The 17,009-nt window shown below is 42.4% G+C and overlaps 1 protein-coding gene across 1 annotated transcript in view; it reads left to right on the top strand.

The window, feature by feature from the left end:
• Window positions 1-7,288: 7,288 nt before the first annotated feature.
• Window positions 7,289-17,009, top strand: part of myo9ab (myosin IXAb) — a 222,456-nt gene continuing 212,735 nt past the window's right edge. Inside the window, exon 1 of the mRNA XM_055934808.1 lies at window positions 7,289-7,665. The gene's annotated coding sequence lies outside the window, so the exon portion shown is untranslated. The remainder of the gene's footprint in view (window positions 7,666-17,009) is intronic.

Raw genomic sequence — 17,009 nt, 5'->3', positions numbered from 1 at the left:
ATAAGGAAATCAGTCAATTGAAATAAATTCATTAGGCCCTAATCTATGGATTTCATATGACTGAGCAGAGGTGCAGCCATGGGTGGGCCTGGGAGGGCATAGGCCCACCCACTGCGGAGGCCCAGCCAATCAGAATACATTTTTTCCCCACAAAAGGGCTTTATTACAGACAGAAAATACCCCCCTCTCCCCTCAGACAATCCCGCAGGTGAAGTAGCCGGATGTGGAGGTCAGGTCTGGCGTGGTTACACGTGGTCTGCAGTTGTGAGGTCGGTTGGATGTACTGTCAAGTTCTCTAAAACGACGTTGGAGGCATCTTATAGTGGAGAAATGAACATTCAATTCTCTGGCAACAGCTCTGGTGGACATTCCTATGCCAATTGCACACTCCGACAAAACTTGAGACATCTGTGGCATTGTCTTGTGTGACAAAACTGCACATTTAAGAGTGGCCTTTTATTGTCCCCAGCACAAGGTGCACCTCTGTAATGATTATCAAAGCAAAGGAGAAATGCTCACTAACAGGGATGTAAACAAATCCCGTATCTGTCGCAGAATGTTGCTTTTCCTTTTGGACAAAAATGATAAGAATATGGAGAGTTATGAAGTTATGGAAACTAGTTGTTTTGCAAATGTTGAACTTATAATATGGCTACTAATACTGGAAAAGCTCAATCAAAGTCTAAGTATACAGATTTGACGATATTCTTGCAGAAAAATGTAAATGTCTCCTTCACGATTTGCCCAAATGTACCTGGGTGACTTCACACTAAATGTCATGTAGTTTGTTCATACTTCAAGTTATCTGTCTGAAACTTTGCACATACACTGCTGCCATCTTGTGTACTCCATCAGAATTACAACTAGAGTGATGGCTAGATTTGGGGCCTTTCTGTGCATTTCAAAGATGGTGGTAGAAAAAAAATGAAAACGGTTGGTTTATTCTTTGTATTTTCTTCTACTAGATCTATTGTGTTATATTCTCCTGCATTCAATCCACATTTCCACAAACTTCAAAGTGTTTCCTTTCAAATGGTACCAAGAATATGCATATCCTTGCTTTAGGGCCTGAGCTACAGGCAGTTAGAAAAAAAGGGGGCTATCCCTAAGATGTCATTATGCAAACTTTTTGGCATTTTGTAACAGATGTCTATTTCCACTCATTAAATAGCGTGAGTATGCAGTACATGCCGGTTGGATTCTGGAATTATTTGGGAGTGGACAAACATGCCCTTTTTGAAGTGATTCGCTTGAAAATATCATGACTGATTATGTTCATGACAAATTTAAAGGTAATACATTTTTACCGTTTAAATTACATCTTTATTAATAGGCCCATAAAAAAAGGAATGTGCGTGCACTCAATAGAGACCCCCGTATCTCATGGTGTAATTAACACTTCCTCTTTCCTTCCATTCACCATATGGTTCAATTGACATGCTTCCACTCCTGGTACATGGTGCATAATAGGAATGTACACTGCGACGCCAGAGATTACATATTTTTTCTGAAAATTCCCTGAGACACAATGCACTTTCCTTTTGTTCTCCTGACGTACAATAAATCAACACCATACCACTCCTGGTCACTGATTGACTCCACCTTCCCAATTGAGCCCGCACAACTCATAAATCCTTTTGACGGATGGGTTACTGCAGCAGACGGCCACACCGGGTTCCACTCCTATCAGCAAAAAAACAAGGAGAAGCGTCTCCAGTGGGAAAGCAATCACCAACACTGGATCGCTGAGGAGTGGAAAAAACAATCACCAGGTCTGACGAATTGCCCGTTCAAATCAAATCAAATCAAATGTTGTTTGTCACATGCCCGAATAACAGGTGTAGACCTGACAGTGACATGCTTACTTACAAGCCCTTAACCAACAACGCAGTTTTAAGAAAATACCGAAAAAAGATAAAAAATTTAAGAGTAAGACTTAAGAAAAACAAATAATTAAAGAGCAGCAGTAAAAAAAACAATAGCGGGGCTCAATGTGTCAATGTGCAGGGGCACCGGTGTCGAGGTAGTTGAGGTAATTATGTACATGCAGGTAGGGTTATTAACTTCTAGTTGCACACAATCCCGGATCCGGGAGCACCCTCATGAGTAAAAAAGCTGACTAGCATAGCCTAGCATAGCGCCACAAGTAAATACTAGCATCTAAATATCATGAAATCACAAGTCCCAGACACCAGATGAAAGATACACATCTTGTGAATCCAGCCATCATTTCTGATTTTTAAAATGTTTTACAGGGAAGACACAATATGTATTTCTATTAGCTAACCACGATACCAAAAGAGCCAACTTTGTTTTCCACCATTTTTTTACTACATAGGTAGCTATCACAAATTCGACCAAATAAAGATATAAATAGTCACTAACCAAGAAACAACTTCATCAGATGACAGTCTGATAACATATTTATTGTATAGCATTTGTTTTGTTTGAAAAATGTGCATATTTCAGGTATAAATCATAGTTTTACATTGCAGCCACCATCACAACTCTCACCAAAGCAACTAGAATAACTACAGAGAGCAACGTGAATTACCTAAATACTCATCATAAAACATTTATGAAAAATACACAGTGTACAGCAAATGAAAGACAAAGATCTTGTGAATCCAGCCAATATTTCAGATTTTTTAAGTGTTTTACAGCGAAAACACAATATAGCATTATATTAGCTTACTACAATAGCCAACCACACAACAGCATTGATTCAAGCCAACAGTAGTGATAACGAATAAACCAGCAAAATATATAAATTTTCACTAACCTTCTCAAACTTCTTCAGATGACAGTCCTATAACATCAAATTACACAATACATATATGGTTTGTTCGAAAATGTGCATATTTAGCGGCACAAATCGTGGTTATACAATATGAATAGTAGCCAAACAACAAACAAAATGTCGGGAGAAATCTTGGGAGAGGCACCTAAACTAATCAATAACTAATCATAAACTTGACTAAAAAATACAGGTTGGACAGCAAATGAAAGATACATTAGTTCTTAATGTAACCGATGTGTTAGATTTTTTTAATTAACGTTACTACGACATACAGCGTGCGTTAAAGCGAGACCGCACCGAAATGAATGGCGGAATAATAGTTTCACATTTTTCAACAGAACAACGAATTAACATCATAAATAGTTCTTACTATTTGATGAGCTTCCATCAGAATCTTGTGCAAGTTGTCCTTTGTCCAGAATCATCGTTGCTCGGTTGTAGATTGTCGTCTTCAACTTAGGAATTAGCAGCAAACATTAGCTATGTGGCCCAGACGTGTCCAACTCTTCATAACGCAGCACAAAGAAAATTCCGAAAATCGCAATATACTGATATAAACTGATATAACTCGGTTTAAAATAACTACATTATGATGTTTTTAACACCTATATCGAATAAAATCAGAGCCGGATATATCTAAGGCCTATAACGAGAGCTTTTCAGAATGCCATCCTGAGGTCTGTCTTGCTCCATGACGAACGTTGAAAAGAGTGCACCACCCGTTCCAAGAGCCTTTATACTGCCTCAGATCTACCTAGCAACTCCATTCCAATTCTCACTGCTTGCTGACATCTAGGGGAAGGCGTATGCAGTGCATGTCGACCCATAGATTACATGCAGATTTATAAACTGACCCTGGAACAGAGCCCCAGATTTCAGATTTTTCAGTTCCTGATAGGAAGTTTGCTGCAAAATGAGTTCTGTTTTACTCACAGATATAATTCAAACGGTTTTAGAAACTAGAGAGTGTTTTCTATCCAATAGTAATAATAATATGCATATTGTACGAGCAAGAATTGAGTACGAGGCAGTTTAATTTGGGAACAAATTTTTACAACGTGAAAACATCACCCCCCTATTGAGAAAAGGTTTAAAAATAGCTATGCATAGAAGATAACAGAGAGTAGCAGCGGCGTTGGGGTGGTGCGGGGGTGCAAATAGTCTGGGTAACCATTTGATTAGCTGTTCAGGAGTCTTATGGCTTGGGGGTAGAAGCTGTTTTGAAGCCTCTTGGACCTAGACTTGGTGCTCCGGTATCTCTTGCCATGTGGTAGCAGAGAGAACAGTCTATGACTAGGGCGCCTGGAGTCTTTGACAATTGTTAGGGCCTTCCTCTGACACTGCCTGGTATAGAGGTCCTGGATGGCAGGAAGCCTGGCCCCAGTGATGTACTGGGCCGTACGCACTACCCTCTGTAGTGCCTTGCAGTCGGAGGCTGAGCATTGCCATACCAGGCAGTGATGCAACCCGTCAGGATCCTCTCGATGGTGCAGCTGTAAAACCTTTTGAGGATCTGAGGACCCATGCCAAATCTTTTCAGTCTCCTGAGGGGGAATAGGCTTTGCCGTGCCCTCTTCACGACTGTCATGGTGTGCTTGGACCATGATGGTTTGTTGGTGATGTGGACGCCAAGGAACTTGAAGCTCCCAACCTGCTACACTACAGCCCCGTCGATGAGAATGGGGGCGTGCTAGGTCATCCTTTTCCTGTAGTCCACAATCATCTCCTTAGTCTTGATCACGTTGAGGGGGAGGTTTTTCTCCTGGCACCACCAGGTCAGGTCACTGACCTCCTCCCTATAGGCTGTCTCATCGTTGTCGGTGATCACTTGTGTCATCAGAAAACTTGATGATGGTGTTGGAGTTGTGCCTGGCCACGCAGTCATGAGTGAACAGGGAGTGCAGGAGGGGACTGAGCACGCACCCCTGAGGGGCCCCGTGTTGAGGATCAGTGTGGCGGATGTGTTGTTACCTACCCTTACCACCTGGGGGGGCGGCCCGTCAGGAAGTCTAGGATCCAGTTGCAGAGGGAGGTGTTTAGTCCCAGGGCCCTTAGCTTAGTGATGAGCGTTGAAGGCACTATGGTGTTGAACGCTGAGCTGTAGTCAATGAATAGCATTCTCACATAGGTGTTCCTTTTATACCAGGTGGGAAAGGGCAGTGTGGAGTACAATACAGATTGCGTCATCTGTGGATCTGTTGGTGAGGTATGCAAATTGGAGTGGGTCTAGGGTTTCTGGGATTTGATGTGAGCCATGACCAGCCTTTCAAAGCATTTCATGGATACAGACGTGAGTGCTATGGGTCCGTAGTCATTTAGGCAGGTTACCTTAGTGTTCTTGGGCACAGGGACTATGGTGGTATGGAGGTTGAAAATGTCAGTGAAGACACTTGCCAGTTGGTCAGCGCATGCTCGGAGTACACGTCCTGGTAATACGTCTGGCCCAGCGGCCTTGTGAATGTTGACCTGTTTAAAGGTCTTACTCACATCGGCTGCGGAGAGCGGGATCACACAGTCATCCGGAACAGCTGAAGCTCTCATACATGTTTTAGTGTTACTTGCCCCGAAGCTAGTATAGAAGTTGTTTAGCTCATCTGGTAGGCTCGTGTCACTGGGCAGCTCTCGGCTGTGCTTCCCTTTGTAGTCTGTAATAGTTTGCAAGCCCTGCCTTATCCGACGAGCGTAGGAGCTGGTGTAATACGATTTAATCTTAGTCCTGTATTGACGCTTTGCCTGTTTGATGGTTCGCCGGAGGGCATAGCGGGATTTCTTATAAGCTTCTGGGTTAGAGTCCCGCTCCTTAAAAGCTGCAGCTCTATCCTTTAGCTCAGTGCGAATGTTGCCTGTAATTCATGGCATACCCTGGTTGGGGTATGTATGTACAGTCACTGTGGGGACAACGTCATCGATGCACTTATTGATAAAGCCAGTGACTGATGTGGTGTACTCCTCAATGCCATCGGAAGAATCGCGGGACATATTCCAGTTTGTGCTCGCAAAACAGTCCTGTAGTTTAGCATCTGCTTGATCTGACCACTTTTTTATAGACCGAGTCACTGGTGCCTCCTGCTTAAATTTTTGCTTGTAAGCAGGAATCAGGAGAATAGAGTTATGGTCAGATTTGCCAAATGGAGAGCGAGGGAGAGCTTTGTACATGTCTCTGTGTGTGGAGTGAAGGTGGTCTAGAACTTTTTCCCCCTCTGGTTGCACATTTAACATGCTGATAGTTATTCGGTAAAACTGATTTAAGTTTCCCTGCATAAAAGTTACCGGCCACTAGGAGCCCAGCCTCTGGATGAGCGTTTTCCTGTTTGCTTATGGCGGAATACAGCTCATTGAGTGCGGTTTTAGTGCCAACCTCACTGTTATGTAGACAGCTACGAAAAATATAGATGGAAACTCTCTTGGTAGATAGTGTGGTTTACAGCTTATCATGAGATACTCTACCTCAGGTGAGTATCAGGTGACTGCCTTAGATATTGTGCACCAGCTGTTGTTTACATAAATGCATAGGCCCCCGCCCCGTGTCTTACCAGAGGCTGCTGTTCTGTCTTGCCGATAAATTGTATAATCCACCAGCTGTATGTTCTTAATGTCGTCGTTCAGCCACGACTCAGCCACGAGATATTACAGTTTTTAATGTCCCGTTGGTAGGATATACATGCTTTCAGTTCACCCCATTTATTTTCCAGCGATTGAACGTTAGCTAGCAGAACGGAAGGTAAAGGCAGATTAGCCACTTATCGCCTGATCCTCGCAAGGCACCCTGATCTTTTGCCTCTAAATCTCTGTTTCCTTCTCCAGCAAATCACTGGACTCAGGGCCTGGTCAGGTGTCTGCAGTATATCCCTCGCGTCCGACTCATTGAAGAAGAAGCCCTCGTCCAATTTGAGGTGAATAATCCCAGTTCTGATGTCCAGAAGCTCTTTTCGTTCATAAGCGATGGTAGCAGCAACAAAATGTACAAAACAAGTTACGAACAATGCGAAAAAACAAACAAAATCATATGATTGTTTGAAAGCCGATAAGACGGCAGCCCTACCCTCCGGCGCCATCATCGTGTTGCGTTAGCTGATGGCAGAGTCAAGATTTGCCGTAAGCAGGATGAGTCCAAGGCCCCATCCTGTCTGGTGTCAACGATACAGCCTGGTGGTGTAATGGTGTGGGAAATGTTTCCCTGGCACACATTAGGTCTCTTGATACCAATTGAGCAACGTTTCCATGCCGCTAAGAATTCAGGCTGTTCTGGAGGCAAAGGGGAGTCTGACCTGGTACTAGATGAGTGTACCTAATAAACTGGTCACTGAGTGTACATCTAGTCATATCGCATGCCTGGGATACTATAGGCAAAAGCAGAAAGCTTACTCTTAATTTTCAGAATGTATATGATACAGTAGCCTATCTTCAGGTTGAATTACTCTGGAGACCCCTCCCTCGTTGACGCCCATTCCCAGCACAACTCCCTCCCACCAAACTGTAGGCTACCTCCCATAATACGATACAATGAAATGATAAAATAGAGAGGTCGCGCGCTCAGAAGTTTACACCGATTAACACGAAAAAAGACCAAGCTGTTCGCTGGTGACGTGACACAGCGCTCTCAAATACGCAATATTCTGGAGGAAAAAAATAAAGGAAATTTGGATTATCTACTAGTTGACAGCTGTACTGAGTAAGATTTATTTTGAAGAAGCTAACCAGCGGGTGCCGTTTGGAAAGCAGTCACATTGTCATTCGTGGAAAGGGAATTAGTATGGGTTTGAGTGCAGTACTGTATTTGTAAGCAGACGGAGCGCACGCCTTCCTCATTAGAAAAGGTTGTATCGGGAGCTGGACTACAGGAGTGGATTCAAGCAACAGTGGAGGTAAACCCGTTTGATAACGTTACTCACACTTTACATACGAGGGCATAGATTATAGAGTCTATGGCAAGCACCAAATCTACCTAACTGTCCCTGTGCAAGGCTATTGACATCAAGTCGAATGTCAAATCGCTCTTGCAAGCTGCTGTCTCGCTGCATAGCGTTGAACGGCACATCTATCGTGGCCGTTCAATTCCAACACACAGACGCTTGGTAGGGTAGTAACGTTATTACGTCGAGAAAATAACGTGACAAGATTCAGGTTATCTTTAGGTTTGCTTTGTGTGGTCGAAAACCACTAGCTCAGTCACCCAAACAGGCTCGAAGAAGCATCATTTTCACCCCTTTGCCTTTGATAATGTCATGGATGCGGTTTTAAAACAGAAACGTAACACATTTTCCCCAAACTGTTAGATACTAGGTCGGTTAGATTTGTTGACCCCACCTATCAAACATGTAACGTTATAATAATACAGTGTCACATTCTCAATGGACAAGCAATACTGAACGTGACGCATTTGGTTTAGTTACTTTGTATCTGACTAGTAGCGTTCCATGTCGCGGGGGGTATAATTACTCTTTGACTTGTATTGTTACACATGTAGCCACTGCGTTATTTGCCGCTGGTCAACATGGCTTATTCAGTGAGGTTGCGTTTGGTGTATGGAGATGCTTGCAGGATGGGCATCAAAAGCGTTTTGATGAGGGGGAAACTGCACTTTTCAGAGCAACAATGTATTCATTATCTATAGTAACTATATAATAGCATCATGCCATTTTATTGTAAGGAACCATGTCCATACTCTACAAAGCACATGGGTTAGTTTAATTTTTTAAAATATATTAACCTGAACCCCCAAGGAGCCTTAAAGGGGAAAACCATCAAGCTATTCAGCAAAGAACGCAATAGGTGACTGCAGAAGGAGATCTCCAAACTTGGCCTACCTCCTATAGGGAATACGGTACCTTAGTTCTAGCTCGTATTCCGCTCTACACTGTGTCAATGTCTCATAGTGAGGATAGACATGGGCATAGAGACCCACATTCCCCAACAACTCTTAATTGCCGACATTGAGCAACAGTCCTCTCAAAGCCCATGTCACGAGTCGCTATGGGCCTTGGTCAAACCTCATGAAATACCACAGTGCTGTCATTCTCAGCAGGGAAGACAGGCTAAAGTTGTTATGGCGTGGAGACGTGACATCTCAACAAAGGTTACATGCAACTGCATCTACACTAGGACTGTCCCCGACTAAAAAAAAAAAAATGTATTTTGGTTGGTCGAGAGTAGTCTGTTCTTTCGACCTATTAGTCAACATTTTTTAACACATATTTTCCCTAAATAGATAATGATAATAATAATAATAAAATCAACCAGATGTAGGCTACTGAGCTTGTCTGATGCTTTTAGCACACTGTGATTAAATAATTAAGGCACACCAATGACTCGAGGGAGCCAGAGATCAAGATCACCTAACCAGAATTTAAAAAAACTGTTCCCGATCCCCCACCTCCCCCTCCTCCAGCAGCTGCTGGCCTTGGCAGCTTCTGCCATTTAAGCTCCTGAAGTTGTCGGTAATAGGCTACACCAGGGGTCGGCAACCTTTTCCATTTGAAGTGCCAATTTATCTTAACATTTATACTGATCTGCATGCCAGTTATGATTGTCATATGCAAATTTTTGTGGAACAGTTTCATTTATAATACTCTTATCAAAATTCCAAAAGTGACTTCTATTGCCATTAGCAACTATGGAAAAATAGACTACATAAAGCCAACAAATAAAAACATTGAAGCCTGCAGGTAGAAAATATCCTGATTTTATAAATATCCTATAAATCACATTGCAAGAAACTTGAAACATTACACTTGCAAAATTGTATAAAATATTCTGCACCCTCAGTTTCCAGCGCCATTGATCTCCGGACAGACACAGCTGTAGGCTATTTGAGCAAGGGAAAATAAGTAATCAGGTAGGCCTATTTTATGACGTTTCCACCAGATCAGAGTATTACATTTTTTTCCCCTTTCACACCAAGTGGTTATCGAAAGAGCTGGAAAGATTTTTCAAATAGGCTACGTTGAGGAACTATTGTCATCCTCAATGGATGTAATTACTTTGAGAAGCTCCACAGTGGTGGTGCGTTAAGACAATCCATAAATACTATCAGATCCAAAAATGGGCACATTTATAGGCCTACATTTCGATGCAGGCCAGGTAGCCTAGGCCTACTTCTATGCATAATCAGGTGCGCGTCCTTACTCAGCATTGACCGGAGCTCTACAAATAAAATACAATGGAATGAAATTAAATAAACCAAAACTTGTTCCTCACAAGTGTAGCCTAGGTTGTGCGGTCTGCAAACAATGTGTCCACCCCGACAATGAGAACGGTAAAACACGAATAATAATATTAGCGGAATTAGTGGTAAATGTACCACTGGTGATACTGGTGTGCCATCCTGCGGCCTCCAATGGATTAGTCCACCGAGACATGCATGAATCAGACGGGTGTCCATAATATATATTTGTTTTAATTCAGCAAAAAAATCCAGGACATTGTCTTTCAAAGATAATTCATAAAAATCCAAATAACTTCACAGATCTTCATTGTAAAGGGTTTAAACACTGTTTCCCATGCTTGTTCAATGAACCATAAACAATTAATGAACATGCACCTGTGGAACGGTCGTTAAGAGACTAATAGCTTACAGACGGTTGGCAATTAAAGTCACAGTTATGAAAACTTAGGACACTAAAGGGGCCTTTCTACGGACTCTGAAAAACACCAAAATAGATGCCCAGGGTCCCTGCTCATCTGCGTAAACGTGTCTTAGGCATGCTGCAAGGAGGCATGAGGACTGCAGATGTGGCCAGGGCAATAAATTGCAATGTCCGTACTAAGAGACACCTAACACAGCGCTACAGGGAGACATGACGGACAGCTGATCGTCCTTGCAGTGGCAGACCACGTGTAACAACACGTGCACCGGAGCGGTACATCCGAACGTCACACCAGCGAGACGGGTACAGGATGGCAACAACAACTGCCCGAGTTACACCAGGAACGCACAATCCCTCCATCAGTGCTCAGACTGTCCGCAATAGGCTGAGAGAGGCTGGACTGAGGGCTTGTAGGCCTGTTGTAGGGCAGGTGCTCACCAGACATCACCGGCAACAACGTTGCCTATGGGCACAAACCCACCGTTGCTGGACCAGACAGGACTGGAAAAAAGTGCTCTTCACTGACGAGTCGCGGTTTTGTCTCACCAGGGGTGATGGTAGGATTCGTGTTTATCGTCAAAGGAATGAGCGTTACACCGAGGCCTGTACTCTGGAGCGGGATCGAGGTGGAGGATTCGTCATGGTCTGGGGCAGTGTGTCACAGCATAATCAGACTGCCTGCAATGACAACAAGCTCAGTCTCAACGCTGTGCGCTACAGGGAAGACATCCTCCTCCTTCTTGTGGTACCCTTCCTGCAGGCTTATCCTGACATGACCCTCATGACAATGCCACCAGCCATACTGCTCGTTCTGTGCGTGATTTCCTGCAAGACAGGAATGTCAGTGTTCTGCCATGGCCAGCGAAGAGCCCGGATCTCAATCCCATTGAGCACGTCTGGGACCTGTTGGATCGGAGGTTGAGGGCTAGGGCCATTCCCCCCAGAAATGTACGGGAACTTCCAGGTGCCTTGGTGGAAGAGTGGGTAACATCTCAAAGCAAGAACTGGCAAATCTGGTGCAGTCCATGAGGAGGAGATGCACTGCAGTACTTAATGCAGCTTGTGGCCACACCAGATACTGACTGTTACTTTTGATTTTGATTTCCCCCCTTTGTTCAGGAACACATTATTCAATTTCTGTTAGTCACATGTCTGTGGAACTTGTTCAGTTTATGTCTCAGTTGTTGAATCTGGTTTTGTTCAAACAAATATTTACACATGTTAAGTTTGCTGAAAATAAACGCAGTTGACAGTGAGAGGACATTTTTTTTGCTGAGTGTGTGTGAATATATATATATATATATATATATATATATATATATATATATATATATATATATATATATATATATATATATATATATAGTTGAAGTCGGAAGTTTACATACAATTAGGTTGAAGTCATTAAAACTCGTTTTTCAAACACTCCACAAGTTAATTGTTAACAAACTATAGTTTTGGCAAGTCGGTTAGGACATCTACTTTGTGCATGACACAAGTAATTTTTCCAACAATTGTTTACAGACAGATTATTACAGTGAATTATAAGTGAATCACAATTCCAGTGGGTCAGAAGTTTACTAAGTTGACTGTGCCTTTAAACAGCTTGGAAAATTCCAGAAAATGATGTCATGGCTTTAAAAGCTTCTGATAGGCTAATTTACATCATTTGAGTCAATTGGAGGTGTACCTGTGGATGTATTTCAAGGCCTACCTTCAAACTCAGTGCCTATTTGCTTGACATCATGGGAAAATCTAAAGAAATCAGCCAAGACCTCATAAGAAAATTGCACATCTCCACAAGTCTGGTTTATCCTTGGGAGCAATTTCCAAACGCCTGAAGGTACCACGTTCATCTGTACAAACAATAGTACGCAAGTATAAACACCATGGGACAACGTAGCCGTCATACCGCTCAGGAAGGAGACGCGTTCTGTCTCCTAGAGATGAACGTAGTTTGGTGCAAACAGTGCAAATCAATCCCAGAACAACAGCAAAGGACCTTGTGAAGATGTTGGAGGAAACGGGTACAAAAGTATCTATATCCACAGTAAAACGAGTCCTATATCGACATAACCTGAAAGGCCACTCAGCAAGGAAGAAGCAACTGCTCCAAAACCGCCATAAAAAAGCAAGACTACGCTTTGCAAATGCACATGGGGACAAAGATTGTACTTTTTGGAGAAATGTCCTCTGGTCTGATGAAACAAAAATAGAACTGTTTGGCCATAATGGCCATCGTTATATTTGGAGGAAAAAGGGGGAGGCTTGCAAGCCGAAGAACACCATCCCAACCATGAAGCATGGGGGTGGCAGCATCATGTTGTGGGGGTGCTGTGCTGCAGGAGGGACTGGTGCACTTCACAAAATAGATGGCATCATGAGAAGGAAAATTATGTGGATATATTAAACAACATCTCAAGACATCAGTCAGGAAGTTAAAGCTTGGTCGAAAATGGGTCTTACAAATGAACAATGACCCCAAACATACTTCCAAAGTTGTGGCAAAATGGCTTAAGGACAACAACGTCAAGGTATTGGAGTGGAGTGGCCATTACAAAGCCCTGACCTCAAGCCTATTGAACATTTTTGGGCAGAACTGAAAAAGCGTGTGCAAGCAAGGAGGCCTACAAACCTGACTCAGTTACACCAGCTCTGTCCGGAGGAATTCACCCAATTTATTGTGGGAAGCTTGTTGAATGCTACCTGAAACATTTGACCCAAGTTAAACAATTTAAAGGAAATGCTACCAAATACTAGTTCAGTGTATGTAAACTTCTAACCCACTGGAAATGTGATGAAAGAAATAAGAACAGGGAATTTTTTACTGGGATTAAATGTCAGTAATTGTGAAAAACTGAGTTTAAATGTATTTGGCTAAGGTGTATGTAAACTTCCAACTTCAACTATGTGTGTGTGTGTGTGTGTGTATATGTGTGTGTGTGTGTGTATATATAACACACACACACACACACACACACACACACACACACACACACACACACACACAGTACCAGTCAGTTTGGACACACCGAAGGTTTTTTCTTTATTTGTGCTAGTTCCTACATTGTAGAATAATAGTGAAGACAAACTATGAAATAACACATATAGTATGTAGTCATGTAGTAACACAAAAAATGTTAAACAAATCAAAATATATTTTATTGGAAATTAAGTAGCTACTCTTTGCCTTGATGACAGCTTTGCACACTCTTGGCATTCTCTCAACCAGCTTCATGAGGAATGCTTTTCCAACAGTCTTGAAAGAGTTCCCACATATGCTGAGCACTTGTTGGCTGCTTTTCTTTCACTCTGCGATCCAACTCATCCCAAATCATCTCAATTGGGTTGAGTTCGGAAGATTGTGGAGGCCAGGTCATCTGATGCAGCACTCCACCACTCTCCTTCTTGGTCAAATAACCCTTACACAGCCTGGAGGTGTGTTGGGATCATTGTCCTGTTGAAAAACAAATGATAGTCCCACTAAGCACAAACCAGATGGATGGTGTATTGCTGCAGAATGCTGTGGTAGCTGGTTAAGTGTGCCTTGAATTCTAAATGAATCACAGACAATGTCACCAGCAAAGCGCCATCACACCTCCTCCTCCTCCATGCTTCCCAGTGAGAACCACACATGCGGAGATAATCTGTTCACCTACTCTGCGTCTCTCAAAGACACTGCGGTTTGAACCAGAAATCGCAAAGGACAGATTTCCACCGGTCTAATGTCCATTGCTCGTGTTTCTTGGCTCAAGCAAGTCTCTTCTTATTGGTTTCCTTTAGTGATTTCTTTGCAGCAATTTGACCATTTAGTCCTGATTCACGCAGTCTCCTCTGAACAGTGAGATGTGTCTGTTACTTTAACACTGATGCATTTATTTGGGCTGCAATTTCTGAGGCTGGTAACTCTCTTGAACTTATCCTCTGCAGCAGAGGTAACCCTGGGTCTTCCTTTCCTGTGTTGGTCCTCATGAGAGCCAGTTTCATCATAGCGGTTGATGGTTTTTGCGACTGCACTTTAAGAAACTTTCAAAGTTCTTGAAATTTTCCGGATTGACTTTCCTTCATGGCTTAAAGTAATGGACTGTCATTACTCTTTGCTTATTTGAGCTGTTCTTGACATAATATGGACTTGGTCTTTTACCAAATAGGTCCAATCTGTATACCTATCCTACCTTGTCAGAACACAACTGATTGGCTCAAATGCATTAAGAAAAGAAACTCCACAAATGTACTTTTAACAAGGCACACCTGTTAATTGAATTGCATTCCAGGTGACTACCACATGAAGCTGGTTGACAGAATGCCAAGAGTGTGCAAAGCTGTCAAGGCAAAGGGTGGCTACTTTGAAGATTTTTCAATATAAAGTATATTGTGATTTGTTTAACAGTTTTTTGGTTACTACATGATTCCATGTGTTATTTCATAGTTTTGATGTCTTCACTATTATTCTATAATGTAGAAAATAATAAAAACCCTTGAATGAGTAGGTGTCAACTTTTACTGGTACTGTATATATTTGCTACTGCTCGACTAAAAAAATCTTGGTCGACCAACAGTCTAATCGACAAACCAGTCGACTAAATGTGGTCATTGCACGCTCCCTCAATTTGAGACCTCTGTTGCACTGTGTTGTGACAAAACTGCACATTTTTGTGACCTTCTGTCTTCAGCACAAGGTGCACCTGTGTAATGATCGTGCTGTTTAATCAGCTTCTTGATATGCCACACCTGTCAAGTGGGTGGATTATCTAGGCAAAGGAGAAATGCTCATTAACATTATTAACATATTTGAACACAAAATTTGAGCTAAATGTGCTTTGTGTATGGAACGTTCCTAGGATCTTTAATTTTGGCTTATGAAACATGGGACCAATACGTCACATGTTGCGTTTTTATATTTTCAGTATATTTACAGCTCAGCGTTTATCGCTTGTTTCACAAGCACAATGACAACCTAACACTGCCAGCCTGACACGGAATGATTCAAAATGTTGGAGTTTGCTGTATTTCTTTAACATTTTATGCAGGTGATTGCATAAGCGAGAAAATGAAAACCCTTGGAGAAAATAATTGAAACATTGGTTTGACAGTGTACTTAAAAATCTTGGAACAAAGGCCTAGTACCACATTGTCACAACAGCAGTGGCTTACCTCAGTGGCAGACATTTTCCCTCAACACACCTGGTTTTAAATGCCATGTGTTAATTAGCTCAATGACTATCACCTGTGACAGTGGGCCACTGTTCCAGCTCAGCCAATCGAAACACACAGACAATCGATGCAAAAATGCTTGTCCTTCACAAATGTTTTTTTGCCGTTTGTTTTTGATTTGAAAGCATCACCTAGGATCGGGTTTCCCAAAATCGGTCCTAGGGACCCACCGGGTGCACGTTTTGGTTTTTGCTCTAGCACTACACACCTGATTCAAATAACCAACTAATCATCAAGCTTTGATTATTTGAATAAGCAAGTGTGTTTGTGCAGTGCTGAAACAGAAATGTGTGCTGTTGGGGGGTACTTGATGACTGGTGTTGGGAAACACGGACGAAGGACATGTATTTGTTCACTTAACCCTGGTCACACCCACGCATTCCCAGTTTACACTATATTTATAACATTGAGCAGGGAATGTGAATATATTTTTGGTTGCTTTACTACCTTCCAGTTGGCACTATATCTTGATGCCCTTGCTTTTGGCTCATGCAGTCTTTCCAGTTGCAACATTCATGGCTTGTTGCATGAAACAAATACAGGATGAGTTCCTCTCATACTATAGGCCTACTCTGTCACCAGAGCTAAATGCATCTTATACTAATGTGTATTTATAGGCCTACCCCAATGGAGGGATATCTCAAATAGAACTGTCTTTGTCTTAACATGGCCAACGGGAAGTGAGAATATACTATGTTAAGGGTCATTGACGCGTTCAGCCAGCGACAGGGAAAGATATCGCAGAGGTGGCGGCCGTTGTGTTCTAGTAACCTACTGGCCCCTGGGCCACTAGGCACAATTCATGTGACAAGTCACAACAGTTGATGAGAGTTGCGAGTTGTCGCATCACGATGCACGTATAGCCTGTGCTTTTGACCATGTAGGCATTTTCTGAAATGGCCCAACATATATTTGGTCCAAGAACTGTATGACATTTTGCTTACAGGTAGAAAAACATAAAGGAATTGAATCAAGCATGTGTCCGCCCAAGCTATTTATTGAATGTAGAAAACCTTATTTATTTTTCTGTAATTAATTTTGTCAGAGTTAGCCCACGCTGCAGTCAAAGCAACATTTTAAAGGACTATTTCAAGAAGAAGAAAACAAATCTGACTGTTTCCCATCGTTGCCGTCCAAGGATATTAGAGGATTCTCCAGTTGCGAGAGCGCTCTTCAAAGGACAGTGTCGCTGGCACAGATTGTTAGTGTAATCTCAGCATTCCGTTTGATTTCGACATGGCCTGATTCTTATTGGAGCGCTTGTTTCTTGTCTGTCTTCAGTGAATCTCTGCATCTATCTACTTGTACTCATCATTTAACCTAAGCATTATGGTTGCAAGAAGATCAACCGATTTGTTATTTTACAGCGAGTAGGCATACTGTTAAACAACAATGTCCCCTCTGCCTAT

Source organism: Salvelinus fontinalis, chromosome 9, assembly GCF_029448725.1.
Source record: "Salvelinus fontinalis isolate EN_2023a chromosome 9, ASM2944872v1, whole genome shotgun sequence".
NCBI classification, from domain to species: domain Eukaryota; kingdom Metazoa; phylum Chordata; class Actinopteri; order Salmoniformes; family Salmonidae; genus Salvelinus; species Salvelinus fontinalis.
The sequence above is the reverse complement of the archived record's forward strand: the minus strand, read 5'-3'. Positions and strand labels throughout refer to the sequence as shown.